Consider the following 27,949-nt stretch of genomic DNA (forward strand, 5'->3'; position numbering starts at 1 on the left):
TGATCCTGGAGTCCCGGGATGGAGTTCCGAATTAGGCTCCCTGCTCGGCGGGGAGTCTGCTTCTCCTTCTGACCTCTCCCCTCTCATTCTCTCTCTCTCTGTCTCTCTCTCAAATAAATAAATAAAATCTTTAAAAATTAAAAAAAAAAAAACCTCAATATTAAAGGCCCATGTGTAGGGGCTCCTGAGTGGCTCAGTCGGTTAAGCATCTGCCTTTGCTCTGGTTATGATCCCCAGGGGGGAGGGGGGAGGTCCTCCGATTGAGTCCCACATAGGGCTTCCTGCTCAGCAGGGAGTCCTCTTCTCCCTCTGCCTCTGCCTGGCTTCCTGCTCCTGCTCTCTCTCTCTCTCACAAATAAATAAATAAATAAAATCTTTAAAAAAAAAATGCCCACATGTGGGGACTCGGTGTGGGCTACTTGGGTGTTGAGCAACCCCCGCCCACCCAGTATCACAAAGGGTCCCTCTACTCTTGGATAATTACAAAATAATTAGACCTCCAGCAGAGAGGCCCCTAGCCACTTTCAGAAGTCCCCCTCTTGGTGGCATGTGCCCTACTAGGACTTGAAACGCAGGAAGCCTGAGTCGATGATGTTGTGACGTTGTGACGTTGTGACGTTGTGACGTTGCTACACTTTCCAGACTCACTGGGACAATCTGACTTGTTGGCAGGCAAAGCCTCGTAGCAGAGTGTCACATTTCCTCTGGGAATGAGCGGCTTCCCAGGATGCAGATTTTTGGTTTTAGGCTGGGGCAGTCTCAGGATCCCCGGGATAGTCGGTCACCCTATTCCAATGTTATTAATGAAACCTACCTGGCCTGATGAAATTGGCACCCAGAGACTAACTTGTTAGAAGCAAACAATTTGCATAGAAATAATGTATTGTCACTGCAAGCTAATCCTCAGAGCCCTCACACTGGAAAGTCACGGGATCGAATAGATCATCCAAGCAGATTTCTTTAAATTACCTGGAAGTGCCTAGCTCTTATTTCAGCATCAATAGATGTGTTCGGTTTCGACTAAGCAGTTCACTAACTGCATTGATTTTTTAAGGCTGGGCTGAAGGTATTGAGGAAATATGCAGCAGACACAGAAAGTGGGGTGTTCGGAAGCTACGGGCAAATGGAAATTTTGTTCGCGTAGCTCATTCCTCGGAGCCCCCCTAGCTGGATGTCGCTATCCCAGCGTTGCAAGTGGTTTTAACCTTTGGCCACTTGATTGAACCGTTGGAGTCCACCCCCGTGCCTAGGGGCTCTCAAAAGACTCCACGGGTACAAGTTCTGGCTCAAGGTCCAACAGCTGTCAGAGCAGATGGTTGGGGATTTGTTTACCGTGGTCCTAAGTACCACCCTTTAGCTCTAAGGCACTGGGAACAATTTGACAAATTTGATTAACTGAGAACAATATGATGCTTGCCTGGGAAGCTCACTCTACACTTTCAGAGTTCCTTATGTTCTTTTCATGGTCGAAGGATACAGGATGATATTAGCCACCACCTCAGTCCAATGAGACTATCGAGGAAAACAAAGGGAGTCACCGCTGGCTACCCCTTTTGTCTTCCAGCAGCAGGTTTTGGCCCCCGAGGTCTGCAATTTGCCTTGCAACCAGCCTTGCTCTCACTGAGGCTGGGTGCGGCCCTGATCTCGCCTCCGATGTATGGAAACATGGAAACGTAGCTTCCCGTTCTAAGCCCCTCTCTGGCTTACTCGTCAATGACAAAGTGTATCTGCTTTGCGAAATGAAAAATAAGCAGTCTGCTGGAAAATCGTATCTGCCCTCTCTACTTGTGTCTGCTTTTCCTCCTCTCAACTTCCAGGAGTTTCCTGGGTGAACCCCCAGTGGATGGTTTGCAAGGCGTTTCGTGCTTTGACATGGCGTGTGTGTCCTTGGGTCTGTGAAAGGCCCTGGCCGGTGGGGTGGGAAGACAATAGTCAGCTCTGGCAAGTTGGTCTGTGGGAATTCCTGAGGGAGACACAAGTTGCTATGAATAGCCTGGCATTTGGAGAGGAGTCCCATGGGAGTCTCCCGCTGTGCCCTCTAGCTCTCAACTTGATGAGGGAGGCAAGCCCAGCGCCCGAGAGGTTGGAAGGGCTGGGGAGGAGGCCCATTAGGGGACAGGCTTTCTTGTGTCCAGATTCCACTTGGGTGACCCTGGGGAGAGGGACAGACTGCTGGCTCTTCTCCGGGGCCACAATGCTCCATTTACAAGCTGCAATTAGTCGCAAACAAAATTTGTGCATCCACCACTAACTGTCAGCTTAAGGGGTTGAAAGTTCAGTCCTGGGGAGGTCAGGGCTCCTTCTTAGGGGTTGATGACCTTGCTCACAACCTCCCCTCCCCCACGATGGGGCTTGGGGACACTTGACTGGGGGAGAGAACCACATTCCAGATGAGGAGGACTGCAGAGCCCAATGATCCTTGTCAGAGGGGATCTGGTTCTGAAACTCCGCGCAGCAAGCAGATGTCCCAGTTAGACAATGACCTTTCAGCAGCAGAATGTGGACTTGGTTTGTAACAAAAACAGCCATCTGAGAAGAGCGAAGCAAGAAATGCCCTAGTGATGATCACGATTCAGCCCATCCAGTTTTGCTTGCCTATTCCCTGCGGAATAAAAAAGCCAGAAGGGCCCCCGAAAGCTGAGCTGTTCTTTGCCAAATCAAAATGTGGAAATGGTTCTTCTGAGAGCGTCACAAAGGGCCTATTTTGCCTTTAAACCCCAGAGCCAGAAACAGGAAAAGGCTACAATTACAAGCACAATGTGAGGTTGGTTAATTGCTCCTGGAATGACCATGTGAAGTTGTCAAGCGTTCCCTCTTTCTCCTGCGTGAGGGCTTCTTTCAGAGTTTAACCAGGCTTTCGAATTCCAGATACATTTTTCTCTTTGTGATGATGTATTTTCCTTTTGCGTGGTCTCTGGAATCTCATCTGCCCATCTCTGAACCTCAGAGTTCAGAACCTCACAAACGGTGACTTTCCGCTTTCCCCCACGTGCAACGTGTGAATTGCACCATGCCTCAGAGAAACGGAAGACACTTTCCTTATGAGACTCAGCGAGCAAGGACGGCATCTTTCTCTTGGATGAAAAGTGCAAAGCAAAATGAATGATGTCATTAGCATTGAGTCAATCACTTCAGGTGTCCCTAAGTCTCCATTCAGCACCCCAAACACCAGCAACGGGTCTAACCCAGACAAAGGCTATTGGTGTTGTAACCTTTCAGGCACTACCCAAACAGATCAATCCAACAAGCTTACCCAACCAGCCCATCAGCAGAAGATAGAACATGGCCCTGGGTGGCCTTTCAGGAACCATATTGTCTAGAGAGTTTTAGACTTCTCTCTGAGCCTCCAGTTTGGACCAAACCCAGATTTCCAGATGTAAGCCCATCAGTGATGGTGCGTGAGTGTGACAAAACCAGACACTCTGAGAGCTTCCCTCCACCCCCCAACGGAACCCCTGCTTCCTTCCCTCCCTTCCCCCTCAAAATCACCGCAAGCCACTTGCTAACGTGTGGCTCCCACTCAGAAGGAAGCGCAGCAAGTCTCTCCCCCATGGGCAGTGCTCTGGGAAATGAACTTTCCCTTTACCCCTCCTATCATCTCCTCGCCCTACCACACCCCCTGAACCACACCGCCCAGGGTCAGCCATAGAGAGCACAAAAATAACTGGTCCTTGGTAGGCAGAGATTATGAAGCCAGATTATGACGCCTGATGATAAATTAATGAGAAAACTCCCATCACCTGGTGAGTAATTTTTTTCTAATTAAGTTAATCGGAATTTTTTATTATAAAAGGAATGCATGCTCATTATTAAATATTTGTACAATGCAGAAAAAAATAGAAAGTTGGAGGACAAAAATAAAGCCTACAGGTGGGTAATTACAGTTCCAGAATTATTAGTCATTTTGACTGCGCACCGGTTAATCCATAAATTAGGTTTTTAGAGTCAACTATAGTTCCACTTTGTAGTTTAACTACTTGTGTCTCCCCTAAGTCAATGCCACAGTTATTCATCACAATTCCCTAGAAGAAGGTAATATCGCATCTGCCTGGACTCAAGGCCCACTGAAAATTCTGAGGCAAAACCACTCTCCTCAGAGTCATCTGAAACTCACCTCCTGGAATCCTTTCATTCAGGCTTCAGGGTCTCCCCTTATAGAACGCCTTCCCCAGTCCAGCTGCAGGGACAGCAGCTTTCATGGAGCACTAGAACTCTGACTTTTTCTTCACAATCACATTTCTTTTTTTAATTTTTTTAAAAGATTTTATTTATTTATTTGATAGGCAGAGATCACAAGTAGGCAGAGAGGTAGGCAGAGGGCGGGGGAAGCAGGTTCCCCACTGAGCAGAGAGCCGGATGCGGGGCTCGATCCCAGGACCCTGAGATCGTGACCTGAGCTGAAGGCAGAGGCTTAACCCACTGAGCCACCCAGGCCCCCCCTCCACGATCACATTTCTTTAAATTTCTCTGAAATCTACTGTTTTCATAGAGTATCCCATGTCTGACAGAATTTCTGGCAATTCATCTCTTTAGTTCCCTTTCTGCAAAGTGTGAACATTTTACAAAAGGATGAAGGCAAAGTAATAAAACAAACATCAGGCCAGATTTTGGCTCAGGTACAGAAATCAAATATTCATCGACCTCCGCTAAGTACTTACAGCTCAGGAAATGAAAGAAGGTTCCTAAGCAGCCACACCCACCTCACCCAGCCAAGGTCCCAACAGCCATGCGCCCTCTCTCTTGGTCACTCTTATTGGAACCCCCATTCAAGAAAATAAGATTTTTCAGTTTTCTTAGCTGTGAGGAGCCAACTGCAAGGTAACGGAGGATTCTGGTGCAAGGATAACAACCCAACGGACATGAAGGAAATAGAAAGACTATCAAAGTGTAGACACAAGAATTCGAAATGCACAGTATTCTGATGCCATTTTGTAGGGGGTAAACAGTTCTCCGTACCTCTTTGCCCCTTGATGTAGTACCACAGAATACAATTATAATAATGATGTTGAATGTGTTCTGTAGTGTACTGAGGAAAAAAAAAGAGAGAATATATAACCCATTTTAGAAATAATTTTTTAAAAATTTTCGGGGGGATTATCTCAATTACATGGTAGCATAATTACTATATAATTAAGTCTGAGACTTGGCTTCAGGAGACACATAGGACACTATCGCTATCATCTTATCTTGAAGGTATCCCAACAGAAAAGCATTTAGTTCTTTCTTTGTAGCCAATAAAGTAGTTGTAAAATACTTTGAAGCACCTTGAAAAACAAAGTAAAATATATGTATTATAGACTGATGGCTGTGACAAACAAATGGGCACAATGATAAAGACTCAGGCACAAGGAAGTTCATTTATTACAGAAATGGGTGGGGGAACAGGTCAGCCCTTCCCCACCAGGTGACCAGAGTCACACACTGATGGAGACTCGGCCATTTTCAAGAAGGGACTTTTGAGGGGCGCCTGGTGGTTCAGTGGGTTAAAGCCTCTGCCTTCAGCTCAGGTCATGATCCCAGGGGCCTGGGATCGAGCCCACCATCAGGCTCTCTGCTCAGTGGGGAGCCTGCTTCCTCCTCTCTCTGCCTGCCTCTCTGCCTACTTGTGATCTCTTTCTGTCAAATAAATAAAAAATCTTTAAAAAAAAAAAAAAAGAAGGGACTTTTGGGGCACCTGGATGGTTCAGTCGGTTAAGCATCTGAGTATTGATTTCGGCTCAGGTCATGATCTCATGGTGGTGGATGGAGCCTCTGTGTCAGGCTTCACACTCAGCAGGGAGTCTGCTTGAGGTTCTCTCTCCTCTCCCTCTGCACCTCTCCCTGCTCACTCTCTCTCTCTCTAAAATACATAAATAAATCTTAAAAAAAAAAAAAAGAAAATAAAGGCAGGGACTTTCAAGGTCACTCTCGGTGGTTGTCTCCATTCCAGCCTACTAACAGGGGAAAAGGACATACAGTACTTCGACTCCCACTTCATTGGTTAAAGCACAGTCCCATGGCTACGCCCACCTGCCAGAAGGGCTGGAAATGCTCTCTGCTATGTGTCCAGGAAGATGAGAAAATGGATTTTGGAGAACAGCTAGCTGTCTCTAGCATAACTTGATTAGCCAAACTTAACAGTTAATTACCCTTCCTCAGAGTGGTTCAACTAGCAATAAACTTCCCTTCGTTTATCTAGAAAAAGAAAAATTATCCACTCTCAACCATCTAACAGAAATGCTCTATATTTCCACTCTATGAGAGAAAACACAAACAAGCAAAAGTTCATACAAGAAATTTATGCATAGAGGGTATGTCTTGAATTTATTACAGATGTAGCCCAATCTCCTATACTTTCTACATAAAACAAAAAAAAATCACAGCATCTGAGAACTGGAAATGAAAATAGAAATCATGTAACTCCATCCCTTCACTTCGTGGATAGGAACACGGGTATTAAAATCCTCTGTGATTTTTCCCAAGATAACAAAACCAGTTTGCTTGTGACCGAGAACCCAAACTTGGAAATAATAATCGAAATGAAGAACAGAAACCCTGGGTTTCCAAAAGACCTTTAATCATTGAGGACACCAGGTCCATTCTAATGTACTTGTAGGACTAGTATATTTTTAGAAACATTTTTATCAACAAGAGTTGGAGTCAAAGTGATTGCCTTTCTGAATTGATTGAAGATGATGGATTAAAGATGACCACAAGTTCTTTCCCAATCCTCCATTGAGAGGTGGAGACTATTCCTCCCCTCCCCCCACCCCACCCCCACTCTCCCCTGATTCTGGTATGGCCCTATGACTGACTTTTTAACAAAATGCAGCACAAGTGACAAGGTATAACTGCCAAGGCTGAGTCCCAAGTACTCAGCAGCTTCTGAGTTCATATACTCAGTTATGTCTTCGAACCCAGCCACCATGCCGCAGAAAACCTAAAGCACGTGGAGGGGTTGTGGAGCAAGACTAAGCCATTCAGGTGGATATCTACAGATGCCTCCCAGCCTCTAGCCCTACCCACTGCCAGCCAAGTAGATCAGCCTGCCCAGCTGGGCCCCGCCCAGGGTTGTAGAATCATGAGAAAATAAATTGCTGGTTTAAGCCACTACCGTCTGGGGTGGCTCGTGAAGCAGTGGTAAATGATTCAAGCAACTGGCTTCAGCATCCAGCTAAGAGAAGCTACATAGTCATTATTTCATCAACTTAGTAAAATACATTCTGATATTTGGGGCATAGGAGAAAATAGTGTTGAAATATTCCCTTAAATCCCAAGAGATAAATGAGAGGGTGATTTATGTGATCACAATTGGTCAGCAATTTTTTTAAAGATTATATTTATTTATTTATTTATTTATTTGAGAGAGCATGAGTGGGGAAAAGAGGCAGAATGGAGAGGGAGAGGTGGACTTCTACGCTGAGCAGGGAGCCTGATGCAGGGGCTCGATCCCAGGACTCTGGGATCATGACCTGAGCTGAAAGCAGATGCTTAACTGACTGAGCCACCCAGGTAACCCAGCAGGAATTTCCAGTAAGGTGAGCAGACACTTGAGAGAAGGAGGGGATCAATTGTGTGAAGTCAGAAAATGCAAAGGCCATGAGGCAGGAGAGGGCTTGGTGAAGCTGAGAGGCATTCCTCTTTACCTGCACTACCTTGAGTTCAGACGGAGATGGAAAAGATTGGGCTTCTTCTCTGTCAGCCCATGTATTCATCATTCATTCAACGGTTATCTGCCAAATACCTGTAATGTGCCAGGCATCACGACTGGGTCTGAGGATACATACGGTAATGAACAAGAGAGATAAGGGTTAGGATTAAGGTCAGGATCAACATATCCAGAGAAGAGAAAACTGGAACTATATATGTAAGCAAATAAATAGATGAGATACTTTCAGATAGGTAAGATCTATAAAGAGAATCAAAAAGGATGAAATGACAAGAAGTGACTGGAAGGAGACGACTTAGATTTAAATCTCAGGGAAGGGCTCTCCAAGAGAGTGACATTGGTATGAGACCAAGATGACAAGAAGGTTATAGCCATGCAGATGTCTGAAAAAGAGTATTCCAGGCAGAGGGAACGACAAATGCAAATGTCTTAATCCAGGAATGAATTTTGCATCATCAAGAAACAGAGAGAAGGTCAGGGTGCCTGGAGAAAAGTAAAGGAGGAAAGTAATATCAGATGAAGTCACAGACAGACAGGGCCAACTTCATGTAGAAACTTGTTAGCCATGACAGGTCTGAATTTGATTTTGAGTGCAATGGAAACGCACTGAAGGGTTTTAAGAACAGGAGCTCCTCAATCTGATTTGTGTTCTTGGAATGTCACACTGGCTACCATGGGAGGGTGAGAGGGCAAGTCTAAGGGAAAGATGACAGTAGCTTCGAGTAGGGTTGTATCTGCAGCAATAGAAGGAAGCATGCATGTCTGAAATAGGCTTTAGATATAGGGTCATTCCGACCTCCCAGTGGGCTGAAGGTGGGAATGAAGGAAAGAGAGAAAACACGAAGGGTCGTTATATAATTAACTTGAACTGGGGTGACAGAGGTCCCACTTATTGAGATGGAGATGACTGTAGTAAGAGTGGGAGGAGTGGTTTCCTGTAGCAAGAAACCAAGAGCATTGTTTTGGTCATGTTTAAGTCCAGAACTCATTAGATATAGACATGAAGACGACAAGCAAGCAATGCGGTTTTTGAGTCTGGGGTTCAATGGGAAGGGCATAGCTGGAAGAGTGGAAATCATTGGCCATAAGATGGTATTTAAAGTCTTAACAGTGGATGAAGATTCCTAGGAAGAGACTGTAAAGTGAAAAGAAAATGAAGTTCAAAACCAAGCCCTGGGGGACTCCAACATTAAGGGCTCGAGCAGAGAACACATCAGCGAAAGATAACGAAAAGGGTTAGTCAGTGATCTAGAAGGAAATCTAGACTCCCTGTGGTGTCACAGAAGCCAAGAAGAAATATTCTAAAGAAGGAACAACTGGATGCATTGAACAATTTTTAGAGCTCAGGTAAGAGTTAGTTGATCTTGCCATCGTTCAGGCTCAAAGCCTGGTTCTTCTTTGTCACCCTCCCCACAACCAATCTACAAATTGGATGAATTTTCACCACTTCCAAGCCACCTTCTCACATGGATTGCTGAAATTGCCCCTTAACTGGTCTCTCAACTTCTGCCTTGGCTTCCTGTGCTTGTTATCTATCACTGCATGGAAATTATCCAAAAAATTAGCAGCTTAAAATAAGCATTTACTATCTCTCCATCTGTGTGGATCAGGAATCCAGGAGTGGTTTAGCTGGGTGGTCCTGGCTCAGGGCTCCTCATGAGGTTAGCATCAAGATGTCATCCGAAGGCTTGACTGGAGGATCTTCCAAGATGGCTCCTTGACATGGCTGTTTCCATAGGACCTCAGTTCCTCTCTGGCTCCTGGTAGGAGGACTCTGGTTCTTTCCACATGGGCTCTCCATAGGTTACTTGAGTGTCTTCATGGCATGGCAACTGGCTTCCACCAGAGCAAGTGAACTAAGAGAGAGAAGGAGGCTACACTCCATCTTCCATTTAATCTCCAAAGTCATGCATCATCACTTCCACCACTTGTGCTTGTGAGAAGTGAGTCACTAAATGCAGTCCCATTCAGGGGGAGGAAATTGGGCTCTACTCTTTGAAAAGAGGAGCATTAAAGCGTTTGTGGGCACATACTTTGAAACCACAACACTCCTTTATAATCTTTTCTCAAAGACAGAAGCCAGAGTGATCATTTATGTCAATTTTCTCCCCAAAGGCTTCTTATTTCACTCAAGTAAAGGCCAAATTCTTACAGTGGGCTTTAGAGTCCTACAAGTTCTAGTGCTCTGGCAACCTCTCTCACCTCACTTCCTACCCCCTCTCCCTTATTCTTTCCACTCCAACTGTTCCAGCCTCCTTGATGTTCCTGCTACCTCCTCAGGGACTTTGCACTTCCTGTTCTTCTGCCTGAAATGCAGATCCTCCCAGATACCCAAGTGGCTCATTATGTCATTTTATGTAGGTTCTTACCGAGGTGGAACCACCTCAGGGAAATCACCCCACAGCACTCAATTTAAAACTGCCACTCTCCACAGCATGAATCCCATCTACCATCCTATATGTTTTACCTAGTTATTTTCTTTTGCCTCTGTCTCTTCCCACTAGCAAGAAAGGCCATTATGGGCAGGAATGTTTGTTTTTGTTCACTGCTGTAAACCCAGTGTCTGGAACAGTATCTGGCACAGAGAAAGCACTCAATAAACATCTCCTGAATGCTTGTAGCCAGAGGTAGACAACAGCGGAGGAATCAAGCTTCCAAAATGAAAGTCTGTTCTGGTCCTCAGGTGTTTATATCAATGAAGGTCTTTGGAGTCAAATGAAGCTGGATTTGAAACCTGGCTATGCTGCTTATTAGATGTGTGACCTTGGACAAGTACTCAATCTCCAGAAGCCCCAGTTTCCCGATACATAAAACAGCACTAGTGATATTCCTGTCATCAGGTTGTTGTGATGATTAAAAAAGTCATCCATGAAAAGCACTCAGCCCGAGGGTACTCAGTAGAAGCAGCTAATCTCCCAATCAAATTTGAATTAAATGTGAGACTTAATTGTCCACGATGAAACTTTTGAAGTAAAGAAATTCCAGATACTTGTTCCACCCATATGTAGACCAGTGATTCTGAATGGAGTTGATTTCGCCTCCAAGAAGACATTGACCATGTCTGGAAACATTTTGGATTGTTACAAATGGGGAATATCACTGGTACCAAGTGGGCAGAGATGAAGGATTTTCCTAAACATTCTGCAGTACACCAGAGTACCTCTTCCCCACCCCAACAATGAGTTATCTGCCAAAAATATCAACAATGTCAAGATTGAGGAACTCCGAGTAGACATACTGTGAGAATGAAACCATTTAAAGAACTCACCTCGGGGTGCCTGGGTGGCTCAGTGGGTTAAAGCCTCTGCCTTCAGCTCAGGTCATGATCTCAGGGTCCTGGGATTGAGCCCTGCATCGAGCTCTCTGCTCAGCAGGGAACCTGCTTCTCCCTCTCTCTCTGCCTGTCTCTCTGCCTACTTGTGATCTCTCTCTCTCTGTCAAATAAATAAATAAAATCTTAAAAAAAGAAAAAAAAAGAACTCACTTCATCACTCCCTCAAGTCTCCCCCTGACTCCCTCAGACTCTTTCTGTCTTTCACCAATTATCCTCCAAATTTCTACTTTTATTGAAAACCCCATGAATACTGAGGATTCTCTAAGGAATATAAACACAGTCATCCTCACAGAGGCAAATTTCACTTCAACAAATATGGTCATGGTCAAAAACTACCTCACGGTCACGTTTGCTGATCTCTCTGCCTAGAGCACTCCTCCCCAGGTGTTTTTTTGGATTGGCTCATCACTCCCTAATGCTTGTGAACTTCATCTGCTCAAATGCTATTTCCCAAAGAGACCTTCTCTGAGCATCCTTTCAAAAATAGCCCCATCCTGTCATTCTCTAGTCTCTGCCTTGTTTCTCAGAGCCCCTGATATGACACTCCATGCTTATTTGCTTGGAATGGAAGGTCTTCCGAAGAAGGATTTGGGTCTTCTTCATGACCCAAGGGCCATAACTATGCTTGACATATGATGGTTGCTTGGGGAATATTTGTGGAATAAATGAAAATGAATGAAATGAATAAATGAAAATGAATGAAATGAATAAATGAAAAAAAAAAAACCTGGTTGGAGCAGTTGGTAGAGTTTGTGACTCCTAATCTCAGGGTCACGAGTTCAGGCCTTTTAAGTAAGCTCTTAAAAAAAATGTTTCTAAGTCAGATACAATGATTCCCATAGTTCATATTTAATAGCCATATTTAATAGTGCAATTATTTCCTCAAGTGTAAAAAATGTATTTAAGTCTCTTGGAGTTCTCAATAATAGAATCTGACCTTTGTCAGAGAGTCCCATGGGGAGACAAAGACTGATAGAATTGACCCAGGTCTCAGGCTTTCCAGCCCCAGTTCGGATTCTGACGGTTACATTCACCAAATGAGGAAGTGTGCGTGTGAATGCATGCAAGAGAGGGAGGGAAATTTTGGAAAAATCCAGATAGTAGGCTTGCTTAAATATTAACAACACCAACGGCAATAATAATAGCCACCATTCATTAAGGAATACCAGCTGCCTGACACTGTGCTTGGAATTTTAGCAATACTATATATTTCATCTGATCCCCTTTACAGCCTCTTAAGGTAAGGTGCCATCATCCCATTTTTCAAATGATATAAAGCCCTAATGAAGGGCAGCAACTTGCTACAAGACACATGGCTAGCAAGCTGTGGGTCTGGAGTCAGCACCTAGGCCTCTGACTCTAAAACCCATCTTACGGGGATGCCTGGGTGGCTCAGTGGGTTAAAGCCTCTGCCTTCAGTTCAGGTCATGATCCCAGAGTCCTGGGATCAAGCCCCGCATCAGGCTCTCTGCTCAGCAGGGAGCCTGCTTCCCCCTCTCTCTCTGCCTGCCTCTCTGCCTACTTGTGATCTGTTTGCCAAATAAATAAATAAATAAAACCTTAAGGAAAAAAAAACCATCTTACATATTTCATCATTATGCAAACACCAACTCTGGCCCCAAACTGAACTGGGGGTAAATCCGCAAATAACAAAGAACCATTCCCAGTGCAGCAAAATGTTTTTTTTTTTCTTCTGTTCTCTTTTTTGTTGTTGTTTTGAACAAAAGTTTCAAAATCTTGTTTGAACAAAATGTTCTCTTATAATGAATTCTTCTAACCATCCCAATTTTACAGAACCGTACAAAAAAGTTTGGACAATTTTATCAAAATCGGTTTTTAAATAGTACAATGTTCTTTTTAAACTGATCATTTTACAGATTGCATCCAATGTAGGAGGAGCTCTGCCAAAAAAATGGGATCTCTTCATAGTTAGGGATTGCTTCTTGGAAGGAGAGACCAACTTGTTTCCTTCTAGCCCCCAGGGGTGGCCCAGGGCCTGCCACAAAGCAGGAGATCGGCCAAGACCTAGTTTGCCCCCTTCTGCTGCTCCTTCCCTTTCCTCTATAAATCCAGAGTCCTGGTCTTGGAGGCCTCCTTCCAGGGCACTTGGCCCCTGAGGTAAGCACTTGCTAAGCATGCCACAAAGCTTGGTCCTGGACTCCACCTTCCCTTCAATCCATTCAGGCAGGGGCTACTGGTTACCTGCTCCTTGCTCCTTGGCCCCCCCCCAAAGGTTTGGTTCAAGTTGAGATGCCCTTCAAGACACAGCTGCTTCTGCTTTGTGGCTACTGCTTCTGCTACTTCTTGCCAATTATGTGTGATTTAAACTGCCCTTGAGGCCTTGTTGGACTGAGTCTTCTGCCTATCTACTCCTGCCATAATCTCCCAACAGCACTGGTTAAGGAAAAGTTGACTAAAGTCCAACCTATCCTTTTACTACCACGGCAAAGACTAGTCAATATGCAAAACACGCTTGCAGAGCTTGTTGGTTATGTACAGCTCTAGGATTCCCAACCTGAACTTGTTTTGCTAGAAATTATAATTTGTATGGACCCCATAACTCTCTTTTTTTACCCTCTGGTATAAAATCAATGCCATTTCCAGGTTACTTAGTTGATCACAATTATTGGATGGATTGCATGACTTTCTACCCACGTAAGGATTTCTAATACAGCTTTCAGCTGGAAATCAGAGCATGTCTTCTTTCTACTTGGAAAGCAGAAAGATAGTAAACATATTCATGTTATATTTGATATTGTTATGGTTATGGTTATGTACTTTTCAGAATTGTTTCTTACACTGATCTCAGTAATAAGAGAAAGACTGTAAGCTTCCCAAGGGCATGGACCATCTCTATCTTAGTTAGTCATCATAATAGAGTAGGTATTTCAATTATGTTTGCTGTATGAATGGTTCATCCTGGATTAGAAGCCAGGAGTCCTGATTTCTAGCATTGGCTTATTCATAGTCTAGGCCAGCACCCTGCAAGAGAAATAGAACATAAGCTACATACTACTTAGAATTTTCTAGTAGCTACATTTTTAAAAAAGATTTTATTCATTCATTTGAGAGGGAGAGAGAGACAGGGAGAGCACAAGCAGGGGGAGAGGCAGAGGATCAGGGAAAAGGAGACTTCCCATTGAGCTGGGAGCCCAATGCGGGACTGGATCCCAGGACCCTTGGGATCATGGCCTGAGACAAAGACAGACACATAACCATCTGAGCTACCCAGGTGCCCCAGTAGCTACATTTTTAAAGTAAAACAGTAAATATGTTTCAATAAACATTTTTACTTAATATTTCCCAAATATCGGGGCGCCTGGGTGGCTCAGCCATTAAGCAGCTGCCTTTGGCTCAGGTCATAATCCCAGGGTTTTGAGATCGAGCCCCACATGGGGCTCCTTTCTCAGCAGGAAGCCTGTTTCTCCCTCTCCCATTTCCCTTGCTTGTGTTCCCTCTCTCACTGCATTTCTCTCTGTCAAATAAATGAATAAAATCTTAAATATATATATCCCAAATATTGTCTTCCTATCATGTAATTAACATAAAAATTACTAATAAGATACTTATACATTTTTCTTTATATAAGTCTTTACAATTCAGGGTCTATTTTATAGTTACATCTCAATTTGGACTAGTCACTTTTTAAAAATAGACTTTATTTTTTACAGTAGTTTTAGGTTCACAGCAAAATCAAACAGATGGAGGAGCACCTGGATGGCTCAGTCACTTCAGCATCTGACTCTTGATTTTAGTTCAGGTCATGATCTCAAGATCCTGAGATCAAGCCCTGTGTCCGGCTCCATGCTCAGTGGGACGTCTGCTTGAGATTCTCTGTCTCCCTCTGCTCCCCCGCTGAAATAGATAAATAAATCTTTTTTTAAAAAAAATCAAGCAAAAGGTATGAAGATTTCCCACATATTCCCCAACTCCACACATGGACAGCTTCTCCTACTACCAACCACCTGCACCAGAGCAGTACTTCTGTGACAGTTGATGAGCCTACAAGGACACATCATCATCATCCCAAGTCCATGGTTTACATAAGGTGCATTCTGTGGATTTTGACAAATGTATAGTGACATGTATCCACCATTATAGTATCATACGGAGTGGTGTCCTGCCCTAAAAATCCCCTGTGCTCTGCTTATTTGTCCTTCTCTCCCTGCTAACCAGAGCAACCACTGACCCTTCTACTGTTTCCATAGTTTTGCCTATTCCAGAATGTCATATCACTGAAATCATAGAGTATGTAGCCTTTTCAGACTGGCTTCTTTTACTTAGTAATAGGCATTTAAACTTCTTCCATGTCTTTCAATGACTTGATAGCTCATTTCTTTTTAGTGCAGAATAATATTCCATTCCTTGGACATTTACCCCAGTTTACATATCCATTCACCTAATGAAGGACATTTTGGTTGCTTCCAAGTTTTAGCATTTATGAAGAAATCTGTTGTAAACATATCTGTACAGGTTTTTGTGTGGACATGAGTTTTCTACTCATTTGGATGAATACCAAGGAACACAATCGCTGGATCCTTTTGTAAGAAACTACTTAAATTACTAAACTGTCTTCCCAAGTGGCTGCATCATTTGTCATTCCCACCAATAGTCAACAAGGGCTCCTATTGTTCCACATCCTCACCAGCACTTGGTGTTGTCTGTGTTTTGAATTTTAGCCATTTTAGTAGGTGTGAAATAATATCTCACAGTTGTTTTAATTTGCAATTGCCTAATGATAAAATGTCAAACAATTTTCCTATGCCTATTTGCCATCTGTGCATCTTTGGTGAAGTGTCTGTTCATGTCTCTTGCTCATTTTTTCATTGGGTTGTACGTCTTCTTATTGTTGAGTTTTAAGAGTTCTTTGTATGTCTTAAGTAATAGTCCTTTATCTAAATGTCTTTTACAAACATGTTCTCCTGATCTGTGCCTCGTCTCATTTTCTTGACACACTAGCCACATTTCAAGTACTCAATAGTACTCTGTAGTCATAGTACCCTATATAGTACTAGCAGCTACTGTGTTGGGCAGCACTGCTTTTGATAAATTGCCCTGGTAATGGGATGCAGCCACTTAACCTGTGAGACGGGGCATCCAAAAGGAAGTACTTAATTGGTGTTTGAATTCAAGATGTTAGATTTCAGAAGAGAAGTTCAGGCAGAATTTAAAGATTTGGGTTATCATTAGTGAAATGGTAGCTGGTATTCACAAACAATGACACTACCCAAGAAGATTATTGACTGGGAAGAGAAGAGGAATTAGAACTGATTTTCAAATAACATCTCCATTTGGAATGGTGAGGAATATTCTCAAATTCAGAATATCCCCTACTCGTTTCATTATTTCCCCCACATCACTCACCAATTTGCACAAGCTGGAGATCCAGAAGTCATCCTCAGCTCCTCCCTCAGCTTCTAGAGCTCATCTGAGGCCAACTCCTTCTGCTGACTGTATATCCTAAATTGCTCTTGCATCTGTCCCCTACTGTCAACCTCATTTCATCATCTCCACCTGGATCACTGCCATCATTCCCTAACTGGCCTCTCCATCTCCAGTCAGGCCTCACTCTAATGTATTCTGCACGCTGATGCCACAGTGATCATTTAAAAGGTAAATCTGATCATGTCACTCCTGGCTTAATCCTTCAATGACTCCCTGTTACATTCATAACGAAGTCTCACTTCAACATGGTGTATAGGCTTTCATGCTTACCTCATGTAAGCTCCAACTGAGCTCCAAAACCACTGGTTCTCACACTCTCTCCTGATTGCTTTCACATACTTGTTCCTGCTACACGCTGGAAGTTTGTATCCTCCTCAAATTCCTTCATTGAAGTCATAATCCCAATGTGTTGGTACTCAGAGGTGGGGTCTTTGGGAGATAACTGGGGTTAGATAAGGTCATGAGGGTGGGGCCCCCATGATGGGATTAGTGCCTTTATAAGACCAGAGACTTCTCTCTCCACCACAAGAGGATACAGCAAGAAAGTGGGCATGTGCGAGCCAGGAAGAGGGTCCTCACCAGACATCAAATCTTCTGGCATCTTAATCTTGGACTTCCCAGCTTCCAGAACCATGAGAAATAAATGTTCATTGTTTAAGTTACCCAGTCTGTGGTGTTTTGTTATAGCAGGCCGAGCTGACATGTTTCCCTCTGCCTTCTTCCCACAACCTCTCTCCCTCTCCTCCTTTTCCACCTGGGTAACTCCAGCCTTTTGCTTTAAGACTCAGCATGGTGTCCTCTGTTTCAAGTGGCTTTCTCTAAGCTGTCCCATACTAAGCTGGGTGTGCCTCCTCTCTCCTCCCAGGTCACCATGTGTGTGCCTTTAATAGGATTTTGCAAGTGTTGTAAATTCGTCTGTCTCGATACCTGGACTGTGGACTCCCTGAGATTGTCATCTCTGTACCCCCAGAAACTTGCCCAGTGTTTGGCAAAAGGTATTTGCTAAATTTTATGGAATAAAAGAACAGCAGAATGCCACCCCAGTACCCTGAGATGAATCAGGCAGGGCTCTCTCATAATCTTACCCAAGGAATTTCTTCAGAGTTAAACTGTTGGGCGAAAGGAGGAAGCAGCCCCAGAAGTACTGGAGTAGTGAAATATGCTTAATGTTAATTGGTAATGGTTAGGATTTTTATTATGAGTTATGATCAAATTAAAGAGTTTGATCATCAAGAGTTAACATCTGCCGTTAAACAAATCCCCCAACATGCTCTGTTTGCACTCCAACTTCCTGTTGTCCCCTTATCTGACATTTCAAAGTGGAGTCCCATACACTTCTAGTAGGTTCTCAGTCCCATTTGGTGGACCATGTATTTTGATGTGGGGCATGCCTTTGAGGAACTCTTGAGTCCACAAATAAATTCCCGCTTGGAGGCTTCGGAGATAGAATGTCTTACTTTAGTGGGGACCTAGAGAATTTTCCAGAACCAAGGGAGACCTTCCTGTAGAGAATTCACTTCAGCCCACCCTGGGTAACAGGGTAACAATTATTTTGGACTGACCCGGTGGGGATCTGGTTTTCAGCCAGCATCAGAGGAAATTAAAGAAGGAAATTACTAGGTTGAAATGGGCAGACAGGAATCTGTTTGGTGTGTCCCTTGGTGTAGTGATCCATCTCACCCAGGGTTTCTTGGTTGCCACCTGGTAATAACCTTTGTCCAGGGAAGCCTTCCTCTTCCCCCACCTTCCAGACACCCACCCACCCCCTTACCAGTATCAGCTGTAATTCCTTGTTTAGTTGTCTTCCTGCTCTCCAGTGCAGGAATCTTGCCCTCTATTTGGAAAGGAGGGGTAGCAAAGTATTAAGAACTTGGGCACTGCAGTCTGAACTGAGTTTGAATCCTGGCTCTGCCAGGGACTAACTGTAGGCAAATGATTTGAGGTCTGTGTACCTCAGTGTCTTTGTATCAATTTCCTGCAGCTATTGAAGCAAATTATCACGTATTTGGTGTCTTAATATAACAAATATTTATTCCCTCACAATTCTGGAGCCCAGAAGCTGAAAATCAGTGTCAGTAGACTGTCAATGGGGCCATACTCTCTCTGGAGGTTCTAGGGGAGAGTTCTCACCCTGTCTCCCCAGCTTCTGGTGGCTACGGACAGTCTGTTCCAACCCCTTCCGCTGCAGCCCCATCACCACCTCCTGTTCTGTGTGTATCAGATTTCCCTCTGTCTCATCATATAAGTCTTATTGGAGGATAAATATGATGGCATGTGAGGCCCAATGGATAATCCAGGGTAATCTTCCATCTAAATAGCTTTAACTTAATCACAGGTGCAGAGACCCTTTCTCCAAGTGAGGTAACATTTACAGGTAGCCGAGATGACGGTTTAACATCTCTGGAGCCACCACCACATTTCTCAGCTGTTAAAATGGACATATTGATTGTTTTTGTTCGAATTCTCCCCTGGAAAGTAGGCCTGAGGCAAGGAGTCGTGCATATGGAATTTGGGGGGAAGCAATGGCAGGGAACAAGAGGGGAATGAGGGAGAGTACAACAGGGAAGGAGGGCCAGTCCCCAGAAGCACACCTTATTGAGCTGGGCCGCTGTGCGCAGCTGGTGCTCCAACCTGTGGAGGACCCTCAGAGAACTGTGTAGAAGGATCTTAGACTTTCCTTTTGAGGGATAGAAGAGGGAGCACTTATCACCTGGCTTTGGCTCCCATGGGCATCTGAAGGCAATGACACTCCAGAGCAGAAAGCAGGACAGAAGCAAAGCAGCCGCCCCAAGGCACCACAGGGCTGTGCCTGTAGGAAGCTGGTTGTCATGGCAACAGCTGGACTTCAAAGAGGAGTGAAGCAGCAGCTAGCTGAGGCTCATGATCAATGGTCCCGTACATCAGGTGTTGGTGAAAGGGTTAAATGCAGCAATGTGTATATCACATGGTAAACACTTAAAAAAGTGTTGAAAAGTTGCTGCTGTTACTAATATCTGTTCCTACATCACACGCGTGGCATAATGCCTAGCATATGGGCTAGCCTCAATATATGTTTGCTGGCTGGCTGATGAATGGATGGGAAGGAGGGAGGGAGGGAGGGGAGACAGACAAAAGCAAACACTCTAATCCATGTTTTGAAAAAACTTGTTTGGTATTTTATTTATTTATTTAATTAATTTTTTAAAAAGATTTTATTTATTTGACAGGCAGAGATCACAAGTAGGCAGAGAGGCAAGCGGGGGCGGGGGGTGGAAGCAGGCTCCCTGCGGAGCAGAGAGCCCGATTCGAGACTCGATCCCAGGATTCCAGGATTATGACCAGAGCCGAAGGCAGAGGCTCTAACCCACTGAGCCACCCAGGCGCCCCATTGTTTAGTATTTTAATTAGGTTGTCAAATGTGTGTGACTTTGAGTCTCACCTGGTAAATACAACAAAACATGGGTCTAGCACCCAAGTTTAATGCTTTTTTCTTTTAACCTAACTGGTTCATTTTTTTTCTTCCACTATAAAGTTCAAGGAGACTTTCTCAATTCACTTAGAGTTTTCATTGCCCCAGGGCCATTTTGAGATTCTGATCTCCCTTATTCTACTCCAACTGTAAATAAGTTCAAGACCTCATGGTGTGTCCCGCTGGAAGTGACCTAACTTTCAATCCTGGGGTGAAATATTTTCTTGAGACCCACTATTCATACTCTAATTCTGGAGTACAGGATTATAGGTTAGCAAGGTGCCAACAGCCTTTAGGAAGAGAATATAGACTGACTCCTATCACCATTATCCTCCTCCTCCCTCTTATAAACAAACCCTTCGTGCTTCACTAGATGCTTCCAAGGCAGTGACCCCTGTGTTGGGTGCTAAGAATAAAAGATTCACTTTTGTACCCATAATGAATGTATTTTCTGTTTGGGGAATTAGTATAGTTCCATAAAAATAATATTGCCAGGCAACTTATACTAAAGCCTGTTGAATGCTTCTGATGAAACTCTAGAAGTTCAGGGATAAGGGGAGAGTTTTCACATGTTACTGTAGCTCATCAAGTCTTCCCGAAGGATGGAACAAGCTTGAGCCTTAAAGGAAGGGTAGAGCTTGGATACTTGGAAAGAGGACAGGAGAAAGCGGTTCCAGGCATGAGGAAGCGTGTGGGCTAGGAACTCGTAACTCTCCTAGGGGAAATTTTAGGCTGATGAGTTTGCCCATGAGATAGAGAAGAGCGAGTACTGTCGCTCTTCCACCCATCGCAGCTCAAGGAGGAAATGCTGCTACCCAGAGCTGAGCCAGGCCACCCATTTCTGATCCAGTGGCTACAGTGCCAAGAACAACTTAATTCGGGATTGAGGCTAGTGAGATCACACTTGGCTAACTTTCCTCTAGCCAGATCATGGTTGGCTGATGCTCCCTGGCAAGAGTGTTAGGAATGAAATCCCTCTTCTTTTAATGTTTTAACCCTATGTTTTCCATCTTTCCTGCCTCTGCCTGGTTCTACAATGGAAGAGAAGGGTTACCCTCTTGGGTTTCCTCATATCTCCATCTGTTTAGTCAACATGTATTTACTGAGCCCCTACTATATGCTTCACTCAGTGGTAGGTCCCGTGGAGTCAATGGTGAGCCAAAACAACCATGGGCCTTGTGCCTGTAGAGCTAACAGTGTAGTGATGTAGACAGTTGCTAATCCGATGACCATCCCAGGAAATGCAAAATCACAGCTGTGGTGAATTCACAGTGTTTCCAGATGTATTGATATGGGGGTCACCTAGAGAGGCCAGGTGGGACCTGAGGAAGGAACAATCGGGATGAGCCTGTAGGACACCAGGCTAAGCTAAAGTTAACCAGGTGAGAACGTGGGGCAACATCATTCCAGACAGAAGCCCTGTAGTGGAAGAGGGTGCAGCTCATTTGAGGAAGCAAGAGAAGGTCAGTGAGATGGGGATGTAGAGACTCAGGGGAGGTAGGGCAGGATGAGTTTGGAGAGGCAGACACGGCCTAACAAGGCCATGCTTTGTGGTCCGTGTCACAGATTTTGGCCTTTTAGCCTGAGAGTAATGAGGAGCCATCAGAACCCCAAGTCGATGCTGCTGGGGAGCGACAGGGTTGGCTGCCTGACTGGAGTGGAGTTAGCACTAGTCCTGCCAGCATTATCAAGCTCGAGTATCAGACTTTTGGTAGCAAAATATAAAATTGTTCCAAGTTAGTGAGCCACTAACAGCTGGGTACTATCACAGAGACCGCAAATAATCCTGATCTTCAGCTGTATCTCTGTCTAGGGCAGCATCATGGTTCCACAGGTCATGGATCTGGTCCCCTCTATTGGGTCACTCTCATTCATGTTGTCCAAGGTGACCCACCACCACCTGCAGAACAGCATTCCAGACAGCAGTGGGGGCGGGGGGAGAAAAGAGGCCACTGAAGTGTATGACTACTTTTTCAAGGGCATAACCTAGAAATTGCCCACACTATTTTACTCACGTCCCATTGACCACAGTTAACGTTCTTGGCCTCTCCTAGCTATGGGGAAGCCGGGAAATGCGGTCTTTCTCCTAACTAGCCCTGTACCTGCAGCTAAAAATTCTACCACTTTTCCCAGAGAAGGGAAAATAAATCTAGGGGGAAAGTTGGCAACCTCTGCCCCAGGTCCTTTAAAGATCACCCAGTACCAGGTCAAGGAATAGAGATTATAAAGCTGAGGGAACCCCAGGAATGCCCCTCAAGTGGTGCTCAAACTTGGCTCCATGTTAGAATCACCTGAGGTGGTATTAAATCCCTCAGCCCTCCTGTCTCACCTCTTCCCAATTAAATCAGAATCTCAGAGAACTAATTGCTGGTGTGTCTTAAAACTCCCCGGGTGCGGGGCGCCTGGGTGGCTCAGTAGGTTAAAGCCTCTGCCTTCAGTTCAGGTCATGATCTCAGGGTCCTGGGATCGAGTCCCATGTCAGGCTCTCTGCTCAGTGGGGAGCCTGCTCCCCCCCCCCCACCTGCCTCTCTGCCTACTTGTGATCTCTGTCTGTCAAATAAATAAATCAAATCTTTAAACAAAAAACCTCCCCGGGTGCTCTCAATGTACTGCCAAGGTTGAGGAACACTGGCTGAGTGGAAGAGAGAGAGGGTTTCGCAGACACCGCCTAAGCAAGGTGGTATGCACTCTGAGAAGGAGAAAGGCGCTTGCCTCTGGGGGTACCCAAGGACCCCTTAAAGAAACAAGGGTCATCGAAGACTGCCCAGAAGAAGGGACACACAAGCAGAGTCTTAGAAGATCCTTGGCAGTATGCCAGGCACGCTTGGTTGGGACGGGCATTCTGGTAGAGCGAGGAGTATGCGCAAAGGCACAGGTCTGTGAACCGGTTTTGGAATTCTAAATTAAGTAGGAAGCTGGTCCTCAATTTATACTCCGTTCTCACGCTTGCAGCCATCGACAAGTCAGAAACCTGCTCCTAGTACCCGAAAGCAACTTCTAGTCTGCAAACGGCCAAATACTGAACATTTTATACTTATTCCTCCACTACTGCCTATAAAACTTAGCCTTGGGGTGCCTGGGTGGCTCAGTCGGTTAAGCGTCTGCCTTCGGCTCAGGTGGTGATCCCACAGCTCTGGGATGGAGCCCAGAAGAGGGCTCCCTGCTTAGTGGAGAGCCTGCTTCTCCCTCTCCTACTTCCCCTGCTTGTGTTCCCTGTCTTGTGGTGTTTTTCTCTGTCAAATAAATAAATAAAATCTTAAAAAAAAAAAAAAACCTTAGCCTTGTAGGTTCCTGGGGTTACCTTTGAGGGCCCCTGAACTAAGATGAGGTGAGGCAGGGTGTCTTTGCAAAGGGACAGGGCAATGGCACCAACCAAACAGAATGGAGGCAACTAGATTCCCTGCTGGGCTCTGCTTTAACCCTTTAGTTGCTGCAACATGGGGAGATGATGGACTGAGAAGGCCAGGTTAGCAGAGTTGCACTTGAGGGGCTCAGACATTTGAGCAAATGATATGGCCATTCAGTTGCTTCCTGGATTCACATTAGCCCTGGGCAGGGGGCCTTACTGAGCTTCAGAAAACCAGGTATTACCCCAGTCACATGCAAGATGTCCATGAGGCCGAGAGATGTGACACTAAAGCATTAATCAGTAGGGGAAGGAATCCAGATGAAGGATTTAGCGGGAGTAAGAAAAGAGGAAGACAGGCATGGCAAAAGTCAGGGACAAAACAGGCCCACGAAATGCTGTAGTCTGAAGCTCTGGGTATCAAATTATCTAAAAATATTTCTCCGCAGCCCTCTTCAATCCTTTCCAGCCTCTGACCCAGACTGAGGTGATGCAAAATGGCAAGAACCAAACTTCTGGTAGGGCTGGAGTTTTCTAGCTCAATCTCTGATGACTCAGAGGGGAGAGGAGTGAAGCGAGGAATGCACCCGACCCGCCTGTCACCCGTGAATGCTCACAGCTGGCCCAGGAGAGGAAGGTCCAGGAAAGAGTACTTATGTTAGGCTTGGCTTTGGCCCCTTTTCCAAAATGAGAAGTGGACAATAGGAGGCCATTGTGTATCCAATCAACTCTCAATTATCCAGGAGCAGATTCTCCACTCTGTGGGTCCCCCCCTACTCCCTTTGAGTTCCCTCCAGCTGTCTGCCCTTTGACCGGTTTCCTGCCCATCAGAGAACCACAGTCAGAGGGTGGGCAGGTGGAGGAAGGGCGAGGGAAGTAAAATTCAGATCCATCTTTTTATAGCTGTTCCTCAGACTCTGTTGCAAAAGGAGAAGACTCATTGGTTAAACCAACATTCGGTTTATTTGGGGTTTTAATTTATCAGGGCTCTGCCTCATTCTTCATTAGCATGGATAATTGGTAATTGGCTAAGTGATATTTATTCCATCTCTGGCGCCTCAGCCATTGTAGCTGCCTTGTTTCATTTTCAAAGTCGTCTGCATTAGTAAACGCTATATTGAAATGATTTTCTTAATGCACTTAGAGCTCTGCTATTTTAGCATAAAACCTACATCTGCATTCCCTATTTGGAGGGGGGCGGGGGAGTGTGGAACCGGTGGGAGCCACCCTACATACAGGGGACAAGTATCCTTTGGAATATTTCAGTTAAACGCTATACAGTTACATTTATCTCACTTCCAAATGGAAGCAGTCCAAAGCTGAAAGAGATCTGTGTGGGCAGTTTTTAAAGGCCCCCCTGAGGGGATCTTTGTGAGGTTGGGGTGAAGGCAGAGCAGATTTCCCATTCCTCTCCCATCCCTGCCCCCCTTAATTCAGACATGTTTGTGGACCCACCTACATAAAACAAAGGTAATTCTTCTCCTGGTTGGAGTTTAAAAAGTTGAACCCGCTTCTGTCTGTACAGAAAAAATTCACTAAGTTTGGAGGCACCATTTGGGTTTACAGAAGCATTAAAATGAAATATAATGGGGCAAACCGTGCAGGACAGGTGACTCAGTTTTTCTACCAGGCTATGGTAGGAGGGAAGCAGAATTTACATTCTTGAATTAGAGAGAAACATTCCATTGTGGGTTTGGGGGTACTTTTTATTACAGAATATTCTGTAGTGTTTTTGAATTGTTTAGAGTTATCTATATTTTTTAAAGGAGTAGAACCAGCCTAACTCCTGACCAGCAAGGAGTTAGGCTGAGATATAGGCAAGTTGAGCGCTCTCGCTTTGGATCTGGAATCCAACAGCCTGGCTGTGACCGTCGCTCACGTGTTGCCTTGGAGCACAGACCTGCCTAGGAGGGGTGGGGTGATATTTTGCAGGGGGCCTGATCTACTCCTCAAAGCTCTGGTTTTGACCCTTAACTTTGTCACTTGTTTGCCAGCTGTTAGGAAGCATCTCCGAGCCTTGATTTCACCATCTGACAAATGGGAGTGGTAATGGCGCCCTACCTCCTAGGAGGTGAGCTAGAATGAAATGCAGGAGCTTGCTCTCCATGATGCCCAACACATAACAAGTCCTTCATACATGCTCAGTCTCTTCAAGACTTGTATTTCCAGCTGCGTCTTGGCGTTCTGAAAACCATCGGTAGTTGTGAAAAGAAAGTACATGAGGAATTGAGAAGAAAGTATTTCAGTTTCATGAAACCGAGCTCCTCCAAGATAACATAGTAATTTATCCATTCATTATTTAATGCATTCAGTACTGGGGCGCCTGAGTAGTCAGTCGGTTGGGCATCTGCCTTCGCCTCAGGTCATGATCCGGGGATCCCGGGATCCCGTCGCACGTCATCGGGCTCCCTGCTCGATGGGGAGTCTGCCTCTCTCTCTGCCCCTTCCCCCACTCAGGCTTGCTTGCACTCTCTCTCCCCCCAAAATAAATAAAATCTTCAAAAACAAAAACAAAAGCATCCCGTTCTACTAGGATCTCACCAGGTGCAGCAAATAACAGTTATTTTTACCTCCAAGCAGAGACAAGTCCTGGGTTTAATTGGCTTGGGAAAGTACGTGCACTTGGCAGCCAGAATTTGATGAGGGTCCTGAAATAGTTTGTTGAATTCTTAAAATAGTCCCGTTTCTAAGCTAGAGCAGCCTGCCAGATCTGGCCCAAAGGGCAGACCGTGGGGTGAGTGGTTGGGCAGATTATTTGCCTGGTCTCTTACAACGAACGTGCGGGACTGCTGTCTCCTGTTTGGGCATTTCAGAAAACACTGGAATTGCTTTAGATGTCTTACCATGCTAATTAAATAAAATATGACTAATTAAATGTCATAAAGCATGATGTAAACTCGTTAATGTCAGGGGAGATCTTTAAAAACAACCATCAAGATGGGAAAATTTGTCACATGTCAACATTTTTTGTTAATTTTCGGTGGTAAATAAGTAAATTTTATTTAAGAAATGTGAAAACTGGCGATGTGATTAGGGCACCCTATATTTTCTGCCTGATTAGACTGTGGCTCATGGTGGGGGGGATGCTGGAGAGTCTCTTCTGAATAGTTAACTACCCATTTTTTCAATTAAACATAATGTTATGTTAACATCCTTAAAGAGGTAAATGATGGCACAGTAAATCCAATTAGAATACATACTTACAACTGGATTCTCCTGCAATTTTCAAAAAGCTGATTGCATTTTATATCTTCCCTGCTATTGTCAGAGGGGCTTGAGCACAAGTTGCTTGTACCCACCCTCGCTACCACCAACCCCCCCCCCCCCCCCGCCGCCCGGTGTCTGTGCCTTTTCGTGGTGACCTTTGCTGGAAGAGCGGCTGCAGACATCACAAACTCTCACATCAATTTGCCACAATTGGATGTGGCATCTTGCAGCTAATTTGATTTGGGAAGAAATGCACCTGGCTCTGTTTTTTCCCTATAGAATGTAGAGGGAGTTCTGAGTCCTCACAGATGCCATCTATCCGAGGAGCCCATGTGGTTTTCAAGGTCTAAGCAGTTTGTCTTCATCTCCCCAAATACAACCCGTTACAAAGGAAAAGGGCTGAATTATTTAATGCAAGAGCAAATTAGATTGGTGTCAGGGAGGGAGAACGAGGAAAAAAGTGAACTGAAAAATACAACTGTTGATAGTACGTCCAGTCTTTTTTCCTTAAAAGAGAAGCAAGCCCTTTTAATTTGGTGACTTAGCTTTGTTTTTATCACATCAATGAAACACAGTCCCCTCCCCATATCAGAATTCGAAACAAATGCCAACCTGTCAAATTTGTGCTATTTGAAAGACATACAAACATAAAATATAGTGGATTGGTGTTTTTTTTTTTTACTCAGTTTGAAACTGATTTGAGGTTGTGGAAAATGGATAAAATGGTAATGTGCTTAATCTATTATTGATGAATTTAAATAGATCAAAGGGCTGCTTGTTGAAGGAAAAATACGTCTCTTTTATTCAGTGACCCATATTTTATCTCAATTATACTCCAGATATTGAAAAACAAAATAACCAACAACAACAACAACAAAACCTGCCTTGTAAATATGATTTACATTGAATAGGTGAGGATGATTTGAAGGTACAGGGGAGAAAAAGGATACTGAGTATTTGCCCCAGAGACACATTGGCTTTAATTTGCATGGGGAGAGTGGTTTCCTGGAGAGGTAAATAAATGTTTATTGTATAGAATTCTCCAAGGGTGGCTCACATCTTATCCCTGTCATATTCCCCTAAGACTTAGGGATAACATGGCTTATGTACAATAAAGTGGGGGTATTCTTTGGAAAAATAAATCTGTCATTTTTTTTAAGTAATCTCTACCCCCAACGTGGGGCTCGAATTCATGACCCTGAGATCAAGAGTCCCATGCTTCCCCGACTGAGCCCGCCAGGCACCCGTAAATCTGTTATATTTTTAAGAGTGAGTGACACTGGGTCAATGGTTTTACTCATACCTCTGTGTTAACGGTCCAATTCCATATGATTCACATGTATGTTTGAAGTAAAGATGGGGCGGGATGTGAATGATTCTCATCAGGGGAAGGAAGGGGGCTGTGGAAAACTCTAAGCAACAAGGGGACAGGGACCATTCTGATTTAGATGCCCTCCCCCCATTCCTGAAGCCAAGTCTGTAGTTGATGCTCAATTAATATTTATTGAATGAGTTCCCGAA

Source organism: Lutra lutra, chromosome 2 (genome assembly GCF_902655055.1).
Source record: "Lutra lutra chromosome 2, mLutLut1.2, whole genome shotgun sequence".
In the NCBI taxonomy this organism is placed as follows: Eukaryota; Metazoa; Chordata; class Mammalia; order Carnivora; family Mustelidae; genus Lutra; species Lutra lutra.